A 14,453-nucleotide genomic window follows, 5' to 3' on the forward strand; every position below is an offset into this window, starting at 1 on the left:
GAACATTGTGGGAGAAAGTGGAACACGGTGGAAAACAGGGTAGAACACGGTGGGAGAGGGTGGAACACGGTGGGAGAGGTGGAACACGGTCGAACACAGGGAGGAACATGGTGGAACACAGGGTGGAACACGGTGGGAGAGGTGGAACACGGTCGAACAAAGGGAGGAACATGGTGGGAGAAGGTCGAACGTGGTGGGAGAGGTGGAACGTGGTGGGAGAGGGTGGAACGTGGTGGGAGAGGTGGAACGTGGTGGGAGAGTTGGAACGTGGTGGGAGACGGTGGAACGTGGTGGGAGAGGTGGAACGTGGTGGAAGAGGGTGGAACGTAGTGGGAGAGGGTGGAACGTGGTGGGAGAGGTGGAACACGGGGTGGAACATGGTGGAACGCGGTGGGAGAGGGTGGAACACGGTGGGAGAGGTGGAACGTGGTGGAACACGATCGAACACAGGGTGGAACGTGGTGGCAGAGGTGGAATGTGGTGGGAGTAGGTGGAACGTAGTGGGAGAGGGTGGAACACAGAGTGGAACGTGGTGGGAGAGGTGGAATGTGGTTGGAGAGGTGGAACGTGGTGTGAAAGGGTGGAACACGGTGGGAGAGGTGGAATGTAGTGGGAGAGGTGGAACATCGTGTTAGAGGTGGAACATGGTGGAACATGGTGGGAGAGGTGGAACGTGGTGGGGGAAGGTGGAACATGGTGGGTGAGGGTGGAACGTGGTGGAACACAGGGTGGAACACGGTGGAACACAGGGTGGAACATGGTGGGAAGGGTGGAACACGGTGGAACACAGGGTGGAACACGGTGGGAGAGGGTGGAACGAGGTGGGAGAGGTGGAACACAGGGTGGAACACGGTGGGCGAGGGTGGAACGTGGTGGGAGAGGGTGGAACACAGGGTGGAACATGGTGGGAAGGGTGGAACACGGTGGAACACAGGGTGGAACGTGGTGGGAGAGGTGAAACGTGGTGGGAGAGGGTGGAACGTGGTGGGAGAGGTGGAACACAAGGTGGAACACAGGGTGGAAAACGGTGGGAGAGGGTGGAACACGGTGGAACACAGGGTGGATCATGGTGGGAAGGGTGGAACACGGTGGAACACAGGGTGGAAAACGGTGGGAGAGGGTGGAACACGGTGGAACACAGGGTGGAAAACGGTGGGAGAGGGTGGAACACGGTGGAACACAGGGTGGATCATGGTGGGAAGGGTGGAACACGGTGGAACACAGGGTGGAACATGGTGGGAAGGGTGGAACACGGTGGAACACAGGGTGGAACATGGTGGGAAGGGTGGAACACGGTGGAACACAGGGTGGAACACGGTGGAACACAGGGTGGAACATGGTGGGAAGGGTGGAACACGGTGGAACACAGGGTGGAACACGGTGGGAGAGGGTGGAACGAGGTGGGAGAGGTGGAACACAGGGTGGAACACGGTGGGCGAGGGTGGAACGTGGTGGGAGAGGGTGGAACACAGGGTGGAACATGGTGGGAAGGGTGGAACACGGTGGAACACAGGGTGGAACGTGGTGGGAGAGGTGAAACGTGGTGGGAGAGGGTGGAACGTGGTGGGAGAGGTGGAACACAAGGTGGAACACGGTAGGCGAGGGTGGAACGTGGTGGGAGAGGGTGGAACACGGTGGAACACAGGGTGGAAAACGGTGGGAGAGGGTGGAACACGGTGGAACACAGGGTGGATCATGGTGGGAAGGGTGGAACACGGTGGAACACAGGGTGGAAAACGGTGGGAGAGGGTGGAACACGGTGGAACACAGGGTGGAAAACGGTGGGAGAGGGTGGAACACGGTGGAACACAGGGTGGATCATGGTGGGAAGGGTGGAACACGGTGGAACACAGGGTGGAACATGGTGGGAAGGGTGGAACACGGTGGAACACAGGGTGGAAAACGGTGGGAGAGGGTGGAACACGGTGGAACACAGGGTGGAAAACGGTGGGAGAGGGTGGAACACGGTGGAACACAGGGTGGAACATGGTGGGAGACGGTCGAACGTGGTGGGAGAGGGTGGAACATGGTGGGAGAGGTGGAACACGGTCGAAAACAGGGAGGAACATGATGGAACACAGGGTGGAACACGGTGGGAGAGGTGGAACACGGTCGAACACAGGGAGGAACACGGTGGATCACAGGGTGGAACATTGTGGGAGAAAGTGGAACACGGTGGAACACAGGGTGGAACACGGTGGATGAGGTGGAACACGGTCGAACACAGGGAGGAACACTGTGGAACACAGGGTGGAACATGGTGGGAGAAGGTCGAACGTGGTGGGAGAGGTGGAACGTGGTGGAAGAGGTGGAACGTGGTGGGAGAGGGTGGAACGTGGTGGGAGAGGTGGAACGTGGTGGAAGAGGGTGGAACGTAGTGGGAGAGATGGAACATGGTGGGAGAGGTGGAACGTGGTGGAAGAGGGTGAAACGTGGTGGGAGAGGTGGAACACAGGGTGGAACATTGTGGGAGAAAGTGGAACACGGTGGAAAACAGGGTAGAACACGGTGGGAGAGGGTGGAACACGGTGGGAGAGGTGGAACACGGTCGAACACAGGGAGGAACATGGTGGAACACAGGGTGGAACACGGTGGGAGAGGTGGAACACGGTCGAACACAGGGAGGAACATGGTGGAACACAGGGTGGAACACGGTGGGAGAGGTGGAACACGGTCGAACACAGGGAGGAACATGGTGGGAGAAGGTCGAACGTGGTGGAAGAGGTGGAACGTGGTGGGAGAGGGTGGAACACGGTGGGAGAGGTGGAACACGGTCGAACACAGGGAGGAACATGGTGGAACACAGGGTGGAACACGGTGGATGAGGTGGAACACGGTCGAACACAGGGAGGAACACTGTGGAACACAGGGTGGAACATGGTGGGAGAATGTCGAACGTGGTGGGAGAGGTGGAACGTGGTGGGAGAGGTGGAACATGGTGGGAGAGGTGGAACGTGGTGGAAGAGGTGGAACGTGGTGGGAGAGGGTGGAACGTGGTGGGAGAGGTGGAACATGGTGGGAGAGGTGAAACGTGGTGGGAGAGGTGGAACACGGTGGGAGAGGTGGAACACAGGGTGGAACATTGTGGGAGAAAGTGGAACACGGTGGAAAACAGGGTAGAACACGGTGGGAGAGGGTGGAACACGGTGGGAGAGGTGGAACACGGTCGAACACAGGGAGGAACATGGTGGAACACAGGGTGGAACACGGTGGGAGAGGTGGAACACGGTCGAACACAGGGAGGAACATGGTGGGAGAAGGTCGAACGTGGTGGGAGAGGGTGGAACGTGGTGGAAGAGGTGGAACGTGGTGGGAGAGGGTCGAACGTGGTGGGAGAGGTGGAACGTGGTGGAAGAGGTGGAACGTGGTGGGAGAGGGTGGAACGTGGTGGGAGAGTTGGAACGTGGTGGGAGACGGTGGAACGTGGTGGGAGAGGTGGAACGTGGTGGAAGAGGTGGAACGTGGTGGGAGAGGGTGGAACGTGGTGGGAGAGTTGGAACGTGGTGGGAGACGGTGGAACGTGGTGGGAGAGGTGGAACGTGGTGGAAGAGGGTGGAACGTAGTGGGAGAGGGTGGAACTTGGTGGGAGAGGTGGAACACGGGGTGGAACATGGTGGAACGCGGTGGGAGAGGGTGGAACACGGTGGGAGAGGTGGAACGTGGTGGAACACGATCGAACACAGGGTGGAACGTGGTGGCAGAGGTGGAATGTGGTGGGAGTAGGTGGAACGTAGTGGGAGAGGGTGGAACGTGGTGGGAGAGGGTGGAACACAGAGTGGAACGTGGTGGGAGAGGTGGAACGTGGTGTGAAAGGGTGGAACACGGTGGGAGAGGTGGAATGTAGTGGGAGAGGTGGAACATCGTGTTAGAGGTGGAACATGGTGGAACATGGTGGGAGAGGTGGAACGTGGTGGGGGAAGGTGGAACGTGGTGGGAGAGGGTGGAACACGGTGGAACATAGGGTGGAACATGGTGGGAAGGGTGGAACACGGTGGAACACAGGGTGGAACACGGTGGAACACAGGGTGGAACATGGTGGGAAGGGTGGAACACGGTGGAACACAGGGTGGAACACGGTGGGAAAGGTGGAACGAGGTGGGAGAGGGTGGAACGAGGTGGGAGAGGTGGAACACAGGGTGGAACACGGTGGGCGAGGGTGGAACGTGGTGGGAGAGGGTGGAACACGGTGGAACACAGGGTGGAACATGGTGGGAAGGGTGGAACACGGTGGAACACAGGGTGGAACATGGTGGGAAGGGTGGAACACGGTGGAACACAGGGTGGAGCATGGTGGGAAAGGTTGAACACGGTGGGAGAGGGTGGAACGTGGTGGGAGAGGGTGGAACACAGGGTGGAACACGGTAGGCGAGGGTGGAACGTGGTGGGAGAGGGTGGAACACGGTGGAACACAGGGTGGAACATGGTGGGAAGGGTGGAACACGGTGGAACACAGGGTGGAACATGGTGGGAAGGGTGGAACACGGTGGGAGAGGGTGGAACGAGGTGGGAGAGGTGGAACACAGGGTGGAACACGGTGGGCGAGGGTGGAACGTGGTGGGAGAGGGTGGAACACGGTGGAACACAGGGTGGAACATGGTGGGAAGGGTGGAACACGGTGGAACACAGGGTGGAACACGGTGGAACACAGGGTGGAACATGGTGGGAAGGGTGGAACACGGTGGAACACAGGGTGGAACGTGGTGGGAGAGGTGGAACATGGTGGGAGAGGGTGGAACGTGGTGGGAGAGGTGGAACATGGTGGGAGAGGGTGGAACGTGGTGGGAGAGGGTGGAACGTGGTGGGAGAGGTGGAACGTGGTGGGAGAGGTGGAATGTGGTGGGAGAGGGTGGAACGTGGTGGGAGAGGTGGAACATGGTGGGAGAGGTGGAATGTGGTGGGAGAGGGTGGAACGTGGTGGGAGAGGTGGAATGTGGTGGGAGAGGGTGGAACGTGGTGGGAGAGGTGGAACGTGGTGGGAGAGATGGAACATGGTGGGAGAGGTGAAACGTGGTGGGAGAGGGTGGAACGTGGTGGGAGAGGTGGAACACAGGGTGGAACACGGTAGGCGAGGGTGGAACGTGGTGGGAGAGGGTGGAACACGGTGGAACACAGGCTTGAACATGGTGGGAAGGGTGGAACACGGTGGAACACAGGGTGGAAAACGGTGGGAGAGGGTGGAACACGGTGGAACACAGGGTGGAAAACGGAGGGAGAGGGTGGAACACGGTGGAACACAGGGTGGAGCATGGTGGGAAGGGTGGAACACGGTCGAACACAGGGTGGAGCATGGTGGGAAAGGTTGAACACGGTGGGAGAGGGTGGAACGTGGTGGGAGAGGGTGGAACACAGGGTGGAACACGGTAGGCGAGGGTGGAACGTGGTGGGAGAGGGTGGAACACAGGGTGGAACACGGTAGGCGAGGGTGGAACGTGGTGGGAGAGGGTGGAACACGGTGGAACACAGGGTGGAACATGGTGGGAAGGGTGGAACACGGTGGAACACAGGGTGGAACATGGTGGGAAGGGTGGAACACGGTGGGAAAGGGTGGAACGAGGTGGGAGAGGTGGAACGTGGTGGGAGAGGGTGGAACGTGGTGGGAGAGGTGGAACGTGGTGGAAGAGGGTGGAACGTAGTGGGAGAGATGGAACATGGTGGGAGAGGGTGAAACATGGTGGGAGAGGGTGGAACGTGGTGGGAGAGGTGGAACACAGGGTGGAACATGGTGGGAAGGGTGGAACACGGTGGAACACAGGGTGGAACACGGTGGGAAAGGTGGAACACGGTGGGCGAGGGTGGAACGCTGTGGGAGAGGGTGGAAATCGGTGGAACACAGGGTGGAACATGGTGGGAAGGGTGGAACACGGTGGAACACAGGGTGGAACGTGGTGGGAGAGGTGGAACATGGTGGGAGGGTGGAACGTGGTGGGAGAGGGTCGAACGTGGTGGGAGAGTTGGAATGTGGTGGGAGAGGTGGAACGTGGTGGGAGAGGTGGAATGTGGTGGGAGAGGTGGAACATGGTGGGAGAGGGTGGAACGTGGGAGAAGAGGTGGAATGTGGTGGGAGAGGTGGAACGAGGTGGAAGAGGTGGTACGTGGTGGGAGAGATGGAACATGGTGGGAGAGGTGGAACGTGGTGGGAGAGATGGAACATGGTGGGAGAGGTGAAACGTGGTGGGAGAGGGTGGAACGTGGTGGGAGAGGTGGAACACAGGGTGGAACACGGTAGGCGAGGGTGGAACGTGGTGGGAGAGGGTGGAACACGGTGGAACACAGGCTGGAACATGGTGGGAAGGGTGGAACACGGTGGAACACAGGGTGGAGCATGGTGGGAAAGGTTGAACACGGTGGGAGAGGGTGGAACGTGGTGGGAGAGGGTGGAACACAGGGTGGAACACGGTAGGCGAGGGTGGAACGTGGTGGGAGAGGGTGGAACACGGTGGAACACAGGGTGGAACATGGTGGGAAGGGTGGAACACGGTGGAACACAGGGTGGAACATGGTGGGAAGGGTGGAACACGGTGGAACACAGGGTGGAGCATGGTGGGAAAGGTTGAACACGGTGGGAGAGGGTGGAACGTGGTGGGAGAGGGTGGAACACAGGGTGGAACACGGTAGGCGAGGGTGGAACGTGGTGGGAGAGGGTGGAACACGGTGGAACACAGGGTGGAACATGGTGGGAAGGGTGGAACACGGTGGAACACAGGGTGGAACATGGTGGGAAGGGTGGAACACGGTGGGAGAGGGTGGAACGAGGTGGGAGAGGTGGAACACAGGGTGGAACACGGTGGGCGAGGGTGGAACGTGGTGGGAGAGGGTGGAACACGGTGGAACACAGGGTGGAACATGGTGGGAAGGGTGGAACACGGTGGAACACAGGGTGGAACACGGTGGAACACAGGGTGGAACATGGTGGGAAGGGTGGAACACGGTGGAACACAGGGTGGAACGTGGTGGGAGAGGTGGAACATGGTGGGAGAGGGTGGAACGTGGTGGGAGAGGTGGAACACAAGGTGGAACACGGTAGGCAAGGGTGGAACGTGGTGGGAGAGGGTGGAACACGGTGGAACACAGGGTGGAAAACGGTGGGAGAGGGTGGAACACGGTGGAACACAGGGTGGAAAACGGTGGGAGAGGGTGGAACACGGTGGAACACAGGGTGGAGCATGGTGGAACACAGGGTGGAACATGGTGGGAAGGGTGGAACACGGTGGGAGAGGGTGGAACACAGGGTGGAACACGGTAGGCGAGGGTGGAACGTGGTGGGAGAGGGTGGAACATGGTGGAACACAGGGTGGAACATGGTGGGAAGGGTGGAACACGGTGGAACACAGGGTGGAACACGGTGGAACACAGGGTGGAACATGGTGGGAAGGGTGGAACACGGTGGGAGAGGGTGGAACGAGTTGGGAGAGGTGGAACACAGGGTGGAACACGGTGGGCGAGGGTGGAACGTGGTGGGAGAGGGTGGAACACGGTGGAACACAGGGTGGAACATGGTGGGAAGGGTGGAACACGGTGGAACACAGGGTGGAACACGGTGGAACACAGGGTGGAACATGGTGGGAAGGGTGGAACACGGTGGAACACAGGGTGGAACGTGGTGGGAGAGGTGGAACATGGTGGGAGGGTGGAACGTGGTGGGAGAGGGTCGAACGTGGTGGGAGAGTTGGAATGTGGTGGGAGAGGTGGAACGTGGTGGGAGAGGTGGAATGTGGTGGGAGAGGTGGAACATGGTGGGAGAGGGTGGAACGTGGGAGAAGAGGTGGAATGTGGTGGGAGAGGTGGAACGAGGTGGAAGAGGTGGTACGTGGTGGGAGAGATGGAACATGGTGGGAGAGGTGAAACGTGGTGGGAGAGGGTGGAACGTGGTGGGAGAGGTGGAACACAGGGTGGAACACGGTAGGCGAGGGTGGAACGTGGTGGGAGAGGGTGGAACACGGTGGAACACAGGCTGGAACATGGTGGGAAGGGTGGAACACGGTGGAACACAGGGTGGAAAACGGTGGGAGAGGGTGGAACACGGTGGAACACAGGGTGGAGCATGGTGGGAAAGGTTGAACACGGTGGGAGAGGGTGGAACGTGGTGGGAGAGGGTGGAACACAGGGTGGAACACGGTAGGCGAGGGTGGAACGTGGTGGGAGAGGGTGGAACACGGTGGAACACAGGGTGGAACATGGTGGGAAGGGTGGAACACGGTGGAACACAGGGTGGAACATGGTGGGAAGGGTGGAACACGGTGGAACACAGGGTGGAGCATGGTGGGAAAGGTTGAACACGGTGGGAGAGGGTGGAACGTGGTGGGAGAGGGTGGAACACAGGGTGGAACACGGTAGGCGAGGGTGGAACGTGGTGGGAGAGGGTGGAACACGGTGGAACACAGGGTGGAACATGGTGGGAAGGGTGGAACACGGTGGAACACAGGGTGGAACATGGTGGGAAGGGTGGAACACGGTGGGAGAGGGTGGAACGAGGTGGGAGAGGTGGAACACAGGGTGGAACACGGTGGGCGAGGGTGGAACGTGGTGGGAGAGGGTGGAACACGGTGGAACACAGGGTGGAACATGGTGGGAAGGGTGGAACACGGTGGAACACAGGGTGGAACACGGTGGAACACAGGGTGGAACATGGTGGGAAGGGTGGAACACGGTGGAACACAGGGTGGAACGTGGTGGGAGAGGTGGAACATGGTGGGAGAGGGTGGAACGTGGTGGGAGAGGTGGAACACAAGGTGGAACACGGTAGGCAAGGGTGGAACGTGGTGGGAGAGGGTGGAACACGGTGGAACACAGGGTGGAAAACGGTGGGAGAGGGTGGAACACGGTGGAACACAGGGTGGAAAACGGTGGGAGAGGGTGGAACACGGTGGAACACAGGGTGGAGCATGGTGGAACACAGGGTGGAACATGGTGGGAAGGGTGGAACACGGTGGGAGAGGGTGGAACACAGGGTGGAACACGGTGGGCGAGGGTGGAACGTGGTGGGAGAGGGTGGAACATGGTGGAACACAGGGTGGAACATGGTGGGAAGGGTGGAACACGGTGGAACACAGGGTGGAACACGGTGGAACACAGGGTGGAACATGGTGGGAAGGGTGGAACACGGTGGGAGAGGGTGGAACGAGTTGGGAGAGGTGGAACACAGGGTGGAACACGGTGGGCGAGGGTGGAACGTGGTGGGAGAGGGTGGAACACGGTGGAACACAGGGTGGAACATGGTGGGAAGGGTGGAACACGGTGGAACACAGGGTGGAACACGGTGGAACACAGGGTGGAACATGGTGGGAAGGGTGGAACACGGTGGAACACAGGGTGGAACGTGGTGGGAGAGGTGGAACATGGTGGGAGAGGGTGGAACGTGGTGGGAGAGGTGGAACACAAGGTGGAACACGTTAGGCAAGGGTGGAACGTGGTGGGAGAGGGTGGAACACGGTGGAACACAGGGTGGAAAACGGTGGGAGAGGGTGGAACACGGTGGAACACAGGGTGGAAAACGGTGGGAGAGGGTGGAACACGGTGGAACACAGGGTGGAGCATGGTGGAACACAGGGTGGAACATGGTGGGAAGGGTGGAACACGGTGGGAGAGGGTGGAACACAGGGTGGAACACGGTAGGCGAGGGTGGAACGTGGTGGGAGAGGGTGGAACATGGTGGAACACAGGGTGGAACATGGTGGGAAGGGTGGAACACGGTGGAACACAGGGTGGAACACGGTGGAACACAGGGTGGAACATGGTGGGAAGGGTGGAACATTGTGGGAGAGGGTGGAACGAGTTGGGAGAGGTGGAACACAGGGTGGAACACGGTGGGCGAGGGTGGAACGTGGTGGGAGAGGGTGGAACACGGTGGAACACAGGGTGGAACATGGTGGGAAGGGTGGAACACGGTGGAACACAGGGTGGAACATGGTGGGAAGGGTGGAACACGGTGGAATACAGGGTGGAACACGGTGGGAGAGGGTGGAACACGGTGGAACACAGGGTGGAGCACGGTGGGAAAGGTGGAACACGGTGGGAGAGGGTGGAACGTGGTGGGAGAGGTGGAACACAGGGTGGAACACGGTAGGCGAGGGTGGAACGTGGTGGGAGAGGGTGGAACACGGTGGAACACAGGGTGGAACATGGTGGGAAGGGTGGAACACGGTGGAACACAGGGTGGAACACGGTGTAACACAGGGTGGAGCATGGTGGGAAGGGTGGAACACGGTGGAACACAGGGTGGAACACGGTGGGAGAGGGTGGAACGAGGTGGGAGAGGTGGAACACGGTGGGCGAGGGTGGAACGTGGTGGGAGAGGGTGGAACACGGTGGAACACAGGTTGGAGCATGGTGGGAAGGGTGGAACGTGGTGGGAGAGGTGGAACACGGTGGGCGAGGGTGGAACGTGGTGGGAGAGGGTGGAACACGGTGGAACACAGGGTGGAACATGGTGGGAAGGGTGGAACACGGTGGAACACAGGGTGGAACGTGGTGGGAGAGTTGGAACGTGGTGGGAGAGGTGGAACGTGGTGGGAGAGGGTGGAACGTGGTGGGAGAGGGTGGAACGTGGTGGGAGAGGTGGAACGTGGTGGAAGAGGGTGGAACGTAGTGGGAGAGGGTGGAACGTGGTGGGAGAGATGGAACATGGTGGGAGAGGGTGAAACGTGGTGGGAGAGGATGGAACGTGGTGGGAGAGGTGGAACACAGGGTGGAACACGGTGGAACACAGGGTGGAAAACGGTGGGAGAGGGTGGAACACGGTGGAACACAGGGTGGAAAACGGTGGGAGAGGGTGGAACACGGTGGAACACAGGTTGGAGCATGGTGGGAAGGGTGGAACGTGGTGGGAGAGGATGGAACATGGTGGGAGAGGTGGAACACAGGGTGGAACACGGTATGCGAGGGTGGAACGTGGTGGGAGAGGGTGGAACACGGTGGAACACAGGGTGGAACATGGTGGGAGAGGGTGGAACGTGGTGGGAGAGGGTTGAACATGGTGGGAGAGGTGGAACACAGGGTGGAACATTGTGGGAGAAAGTGGAACACGGTGGAAGACAGGGTGGAAAACGGTGGGAGAGGGTGGAACACGGTGGAACACAGGGTGGAGCATGGTGGGAAGGGTGGAACACGGTGGGAGAGGGTGGAACATGGTGGGAAGGGTGGAACACGGTGGAACACAGGGTGGAAAACGGTGGGAGAGGGTGGAACACGGTGGAACACAGGGTGGAGCATGGTGGGAAGGGTGGAACACGGTGGAACACAGGGTGGAGCATGGTGGGAAAGGTGGAACACGGTGGGAGAGGGTGGAACACAGCGTGGAACACGGTAGGCGAGGGTGGAACGTGGTGGGAGAGGGTGGAACACGGTGGAACACAGGGTGGAACATGGTGGGAGAGGGTGGAATGTGGTGGGAGAGGGTGTAACATGGTGGGAGAGGTGGAACACAGGGTGGAACGTGGTGGGAGAGGGTGGAACACGGTGGAACACAGGGTGGAACACGGTGGGAAGGGTGGAACACGGTGGAACACAGGGTGGAACACGGTGGAACACAGGGTGGAACACGGTGGGAAGGGTGGAACACGGTCGAACACAGGGAGGAACACGGTGGAACATGGTGGGAGAAGGTCGAACGTGGTGGGAAAGGTGGACCGTGGTGGGAGAGGTGGAACACAGGGTGGAACACGGTGGGAGAGGGTGGAACGTGGTGGGAGAGTGTGGAACACGGTGGAACACAGGGTGGAACATGGTGGGAAGGGTGGAACACGGTGGAACACAGGGTGGAACATGGTGGGAAGGGTGGAACACGGTCGAACACAGGGTGGAACACGGTGGGAGAGGGTGGAACACGGTGGAACACAGGGTGGAACATGGTGGGAAGGGTGGAACACGGTGGAACACAGGGTGGAGCACGGTGGGAAAGGTGGAACACGGTGGGAGAGGGTGGAACGTGGTGGGAGAGGTGGAACACAGGGTGGAACACGGTGGGCGAGGGTGGAACGTGGTGGGAGAGGGTGGAACACAGGGTGGAACACGGTGGGAAAAGTGGAACACGGTGGGAGACGGTGGAACGTGGTGGGAGAGGGTGGAACACGGTGGAACACAGGGTGGAACATGGTGGGAAGGGTGGAACACGGTGGAACACAGGGTGGAACATGGTGGGAAGGGTGGAACACGGTGGAACACAGGGTGGAACATGGTGGGAGAGGGTGGAACACGGTGGAACACAGGGTGGAACACGGTGGGAAAAGTGGAACACGGTGGGAGAGGGTGGAACGTGGTGGGAGAGGGTGGAACACGGTGGAACACAGGGTGGAACATGGTGGGAAGGGTGGAACACGGTGGAACACAGGGTGGAACACGGTGGAACACAGGGTGGAACATGGTGGGAGAGGTGGAACACAAGGTGGAACATTGTGGGAGAAAGTGGAACACGGTGGAACACAGGGTAGAACACGGTGGGAGAGGTGGAACACGGTCGAACACAGGGAGGAACATGGTGGAACACAGGGTGGAACACGGTGGGAGAGGCGGAACACGGTCGAACACAGGGAGGAACACGGTGGAACACAGGGTGGAACATGGTGGGAGAAGGTCAAACGTGGTGGGAGAGGTGGAACGTGGTGGAAGAGGTGGAACGTGGTGGGAGAGGGTGGAACGTGGTGGGAGAGGTGGAACGTGGTGGAAGAGGTGGAACGTGGTGGAAGAGGGTGGAACGTAGTGGGAGAGATGGAACATGGCGGGAGAGGTGAAACGTGGTGGGAGAGGGTGGAACGTGGTGGGAGAGGGTGGAACATGGTGGGAGAGGTGGAACACAGGGTGGAACATTGTGGGAGAAAGTGGAACACGGTGGAAAACAGGGTAGAACACGGTGGGAGAGGGTGGAACACGGTGGGAGAGGTGGAACACGGTCGAACACAGGGAGGAACATGGTGGGACACAGGGTGGAACATGGTGGGAGAAGGTCGAACATGGTGGGAGAGGTGGAACGTGGTGGGAGAGGGTGGAACGTGGTGGGAGAGGTAGAACGTGGTGGAAGAGGGTGGAACGTAGTGGGAGAGATGGAACATGGTGGGAGAGGTGAAACGTGGTGGGAGAGGGTGGAACGTGGTGGAAGAGGTGGAACGTGGTGGGAGAGGGTGGAACGTGGTGGGAGAGTTGGAACGTGGTGGGAGACGGTGGAACGTGGTGGGAGAGGTGGAACACAGGGTGGAACACGGTGGGCGAGGGTGGAACGTGGTGGGAGAGGGTGGAACACAGGGTGGATCACGGTGGGAAAAGTGGAACACGGTGAGAGAGGGTGGAACGTGGTGGGAGAGGGTGGAACATGGTGGGAGAGGTGGAACACAGGGTGGAACATTGTGGGAGAAAGTGGAACACGGTGGAAGACAGGGTGGAAAACGGTGGGAGAGGGTGGAACACGGTGGAACACAGGGTGGAGCATGGTGGGAAGGGTGGAACACGGTGGAACACAGGGTGGAACATGGTGGGAAGGGTGGAACACGGTGGAACACAGGGTGGAAAACGGTGGGAGAGGGTGGAACACGGTGGAACACAGGGTGGAGCATGGTGGGAAGGGTGGAACACGGTGGAACACAGGGTGGAGCATGGTGGGAAAGGTGGAACACGGTGGGAGAGGGTGGAACACAGGGTGGAACACGGTAGGCGAGGGTGGAACGTGGTGGGAGAGGGTGGAACACGGTGGAACACAGGGTGGAACATGGTGGGAGAGGGTGGAATGTGGTGGAACACAGGGTGGAACGTGGTGGGAGAGGTGGAACATGGTGGGAGAGGGTGGAACGTGGTGGGAGAGGTGGAACACAAGGTGGAACACGTTAGGCAAGGGTGGAACGTGGTGGGAGAGGGTGGAACACGGTGGAACACAGGGTGGAAAACGGTGGGAGAGGGTGGAACACGGTGGAACACAGGGTGGAAAACGGTGGGAGAGGGTGGAACACGGTGGAACACAGGGTGGAGCATGGTGGAACACAGGGTGGAACATGGTGGGAAGGGTGGAACACGGTGGGAGAGGGTGGAACACAGGGTGGAACACGGTAGGCGAGGGTGGAACGTGGTGGGAGAGGGTGGAACATGGTGGAACACAGGGTGGAACACGGTGGAACACAGGGTGGAACATGGTGGGAAGGGTGGAACACGGTGGAACACAGGGTGGAACGTGGTGGGAGAGGTGGAACATGGTGGGAGAGGGTGGAACGTGGTGGGAGAGGTGGAACACAAGGTGGAACACGTTAGGCAAGGGTGGAACGTGGTGGGAGAGGGTGGAACACGGTGGAACACAGGGTGGAAAACGGTGGGAGAGGGTGGAACACGGTGGAACACAGGGTGGAAAACGGTGGGAGAGGGTGGAACACGGTGGAACACAGGGTGGAGCATGGTGGAACACAGGGTGGAACATGGTGGGAAGGGTGGAACACGGTGGGAGAGGGTGGAACACAGGGTGGAACACGGTAGGCGAGGGT

Source organism: Telmatherina bonti, assembly GCF_933228915.1.
Source record: "Telmatherina bonti genome assembly, chromosome: 19".
In the NCBI taxonomy this organism is placed as follows: domain Eukaryota; kingdom Metazoa; phylum Chordata; class Actinopteri; order Atheriniformes; family Telmatherinidae; genus Telmatherina; species Telmatherina bonti.